At 38.3% G+C, this 4684-nt stretch overlaps 1 long non-coding RNA gene across 1 annotated transcript in view; it reads left to right on the top strand.

Annotated features, from left to right (window-relative positions):
• The first annotated feature begins 3969 nt into the window (after positions 1-3969).
• Positions 3970-4684, top strand: part of LOC128249265 (uncharacterized) — a 134384-nt gene continuing 133669 nt past the window's right edge. The window contains exon 1 of the long non-coding RNA XR_008265354.1: positions 3970-4207. This is a non-coding gene — a long non-coding RNA (uncharacterized LOC128249265). The remainder of the gene's footprint in view (positions 4208-4684) is intronic.

The following is a 4684-nucleotide window of genomic DNA, read 5'->3' as shown; positions in this document are numbered from 1 at the left end:
GCAGAAACTTTCCCTCTCAACACACACATGCACAAACGCACGCACACATACACGCACACGAACATGCAGTAAAAGAACGAATGCAAAACCAAAAACTAGAATAAAACAACGGAGCTGACAAATTCCATGATAAATATTATAATTCGGAACCGGAAACTACATTTAAAAGAAACATCCATTGAAAAAAATGGTCGCAAAATTTGATAAAGGTGATATGATTGCAGTATAGGATAAAAGAAATGGCAGGAACACGTGACAGAAATATAACCTTGAATGCTTTTGGAAACTGATCTCCTTAATTTAATCAAGAATATGGTATTCACATGCAGAACCAATAAAGCTGTGCATAAACTAGACTCTGAATTTTGAAGAGAAGAAAAAACGGTAAATTTCCATAAAAATGAGTTCCACAAAACAAGGAATTTATTGCATAGAGAAAGCGGTATACTTGAAGATATGGAATCAATAAAGGAACTACTTTGTGCTCGATCGATCTGCTGAAGCTAACAACCAAATCTCCCTCAAAATTCTTGGAAATTCCTGTAAAAAGGAATTCGTCAAAACAGGAGTTTATTGCATAGAGAAAGTGGTATAGTCAAAGACATGGAATCACTAAGGGAACCATTATGTACTCGATCGATCTGCTGAAACTAGCAACCAAATCTCCCTCAAAATTCACGCAGATTCTTAATTTAGGAAAGGATTTTTTGGACATTAATGTAAATATAGCCTCGTTTATCACTGTTTCTTTCGTCGTTGGTCCAGGATAATACGGTGCACTCATTTGTGAACCATGTCACGCTTATTGCGGATTGGTCTGCAATAATTGTATTCTCTACTGGAAAAGATATAGAGATGACCAAGAAAATATTTGGTGGTGGAGGTTCTGGAGGTGTGGACCGCGAAGAGACGGAAAACATAGCGCAGTAAAATCCCGTTTCGACATTGTAAAATTTCTGCCAATCAACGCCCTGAACTGGTACATGGTTTTATGGATGGATGACAAATTTGATCTCGTGGGGGACATGAACGGAGAGATAAGTAAAAATTATCGGTAGATAATGTGTGTGTGTGTGTGTGTGTGTGTGTGTGTGTGTGTGTGTGTGTGTGTGTGTGTGTGTGTGTGTGTGTGTGTGTGTGTGTACACGTTTATATTCAAAGCTTCCCGTGCGTTAATAATAATGTAATATAATATAAAGTATGTTTCAGTTTTGATTTACACTTGTTTTGCCCAGATATTTTATGTATGCATGTGTGTGTGTGCGCGTGTGAGTGTAAGTGTGTGTGTGCGTGTATACATGTATAAACATATACATATGTATATGTACACATATATAGAGAGAGAAAGAGATAACTACTTGCATATATATATATATATATATATATATACAAACGCACGCACACAGACATACATACACACACATACATACTACAAACATTCACACATACATACATACAAACATACACACACACACATACATACATACATACATACATACATACATACATACATACATACACACGCACACACATACATATATACATACATACACACATACATCCATACATACAAACACACACACATACATACACACACTCACGCATGCATACACACATACACACACTCACACATACATACACACATACACAGATACATATATGCACACACATGCACGCATTCATACATACACTCACACATACATACATACACACATACACACATACACACACACATTCATACATACACACTCAGACAAATATATATACTTACACTCACCTACATACATACACACACACACATATTATTACTATGAACCTTATTCGTGCTAGATCTTTGTGCTGGCCGCACAAAACATGCTGTGTTTCCGAAGCAAGTGTGCGTGTAGAATGTGTTGTGTTTACAAGATTTTGATGTCTTTTCTTACGTCAAACGTGGTGAGATATTTGATATCGCTTGTCTGAAACTGAATTCTAGGCACGTACACGACAACAACAGAACGAGAACAACGAAAACAACAACAACAACAACAACGAAAGGTTGTATATAATGACAACAGCAACGGGAGCAAAACATTTCTGCAAAAGGCGGAGCGACAGTAATAGGGGCAACGGTAACAGAAGCCTATGCAGCAATATGGTTTGTAGAGTTTTGAGGTTTTGGGGTTTCAGTTTAAAGGTTTTAGTCAGGAGAAAAGGAAGTGCCCCTGACATCTTTACAGGGCCTCCGAGGCTGGTAAGTAGAAGGAATATGCGAAGGGGTACCCAAAAGTAACCGGAAGCGTTCTCTACCGGACAAGCCCGTTATAGTTCGGGCTTCCGTCGCTGGGAGCCACTTGATGTAACACTCAGACATCAGTTTGTAGTTTGGCGTCGGACTGCCACGTTCGGATTCAACAAATTAAATGTCAGGTCCTGGGGCCAATGTAGTCGATTTACTCCTCCTCAAATCGCCGGTTTTGCGTCAAACTTAGGAAGAATTTTCATTAAGGTGGTTGGTTGGCTGGCAGAATCATTAGCACGCTGGACAAAATGTTTTGCGGCATTTCGTCCGTTCTTACTTTCTGAGTTCAAATTCCGCTGAGGTCGACTTTGCCTTTCATCCTTTCGGGGTCGATAAATTAAGTACCAGTGAAAGACTGGGGTCGATGTAATCGACTAGTGCTCACCCCGTCACCCTTGTGTCTATAGTAGAAAGGATTATTATTATTATTATTATTATTATTATTATTATTATTATTATTATTATTATTGTTGTTGTTGTTGTTGTTGTTGTCTTTGCACAGCTTCTAACGCTGGAGATGTACTACGGTGTCAGCTGTTAGGGAAGTGAAGGAAATCAGCAAAAAATGGGAAACTGGAAGGCCCCGGGACCAGATGAAGTTCAAGGCTACTAGATCAAAAGCTTTGGTGAAGGTCATGCACGAAGTGCTGCAGAACTAAACATCTTGTTAAATGCCAACCAAGTAAGACCAGAGTAGGACAGAGCTGTGCTTGATAAACATCGATAAAGGCAATATGATGAATTATTATTATTATTATTATTATTATCAGTCAGGTAGCGAGCTAGCAGATTCATGAGCACGCTGAACGACGTCCGTCGCTACGTTCTGAGTTCAAGTTCCGCCGACGTCGACTCTGCCTTTCATCCTTTCAGGGTCGATAAATTAAGTACCAGTTACGCACTGGGGGCGATGTAATCGACTTATACCGCCACCGAAAATGCTGGCCTTGTGCTTCAGTTTAAGATCCTTATTCGTATTTTTAAACATTCCACCAAGGTGAACTTGACCTTTCGCCCTTCCGAGATTAATGAAATAAAGTACGAACCAAGTACGCAAGTCGATATAATCTAACATTTCTCTTTCCCTGAAATTTCTAACCTTGTGCTTATTCGAAAAATGATGATAAAGAACGTGCAGGCAGAATCGTTGGGGAGTTGGGAAAATGCCTTGTGGTATTTGTTCCAGCTCTCGACATACTGAGTTCGAATCCTCTCGTGTTCAATCAACTTAATAAAATATTTGTCTGCTTCTTCATAAAATCAATAAATATAAATCAATAAAAATAGGTGCAGGCGTAAGCTGTGTGGTAAGAAATTTGCTCTTTAACCACATGGTTCCGGGTTCAGTCCCATTGCATGGCACTTTGGGCAAGTGTCTTCTCCTATAGCCTCGGACCAACTAAAGCCTTGTGAGTGAATCTGATAGACGGAAACTGAAAGAATCTCGTCGTGTGCCTGTGTGCGTTTGTGTCTGTGCTTATCTTCTATCACCGCTTCGCCTTGACAACATAGCGGTTCGGTAAAAGACACCGATTGAATAAGTACAAGACTCTAAGAAAATAAGAACTGGAGTTCATTCATTGGACTAAAATTCTGCAGGACAGTGCCCCAGCATGGCCACAGTCTAATAACTGAACCAAGTAAAAAATAAAACATACTCGAATTAACTGCATCGAGTAAACCTCTTTCTTTAAAACTCCTGACTTTGTTCCTTAATTGGAAATAATTATTAATGAAATTAAAGAAATTAATATTTACTGCTGAGGTGCTCAGTTATCTTTCTTGGTTACTCTTCGATAGTAAGGAGAGTTTGGATATTTTTACCTTCACCAAAATGGATGTGAGTATTTTCTATCGTCTGGATCATACAAAACAGGACGCCCTGAAGCAATATGGAGTTTGTTATCTGAAAAATTATCGAGAAAGGTAAGTCTGTTTTGTTTAGTCTTTAATTTTAAAATGTTGGTTTTGTCTTTGGATGTTTGTAATTAATGGCATCTATAAACAAAAGTAAGAAAGATACGCCCCCAACATACAAAAAAAAATAATAATAACTTTACAGCAAACATATGCAGTGTAATATATGAAAAAAAAATACGTTTGATCTTTTATTTTTTTTCTAAGAGAAACACGCGAAGAAAATGTATTGGCACAATTAAATAGAGAAATAATTATTTTATTAACGATAATATTAGCATACAGACAAACTTCGGCTGACTTTTGGCATAGGTTTCCCTTCTCGGGGAAAGAAAGAAGGGGTGGGGAAATAAATTGGACGGGGATTTCCCTATCCTCTTTTATTTTAGTATTTCTCTGGGTAGATTTTTTTTTTGTTACAGCCGTCTCCTTATAGGAGGTGGGGGACAAAAAAATTCCTTGATAGAGAGGAAACAACCACTCAGT

The sequence above is a fragment of the Octopus bimaculoides genome, chromosome 13 (assembly GCF_001194135.2).
Source record: "Octopus bimaculoides isolate UCB-OBI-ISO-001 chromosome 13, ASM119413v2, whole genome shotgun sequence".
NCBI classification, from domain to species: Eukaryota; Metazoa; Mollusca; class Cephalopoda; order Octopoda; family Octopodidae; genus Octopus; species Octopus bimaculoides.
The sequence above is the reverse complement of the archived record's forward strand: the minus strand, read 5'-3'. Positions and strand labels throughout refer to the sequence as shown.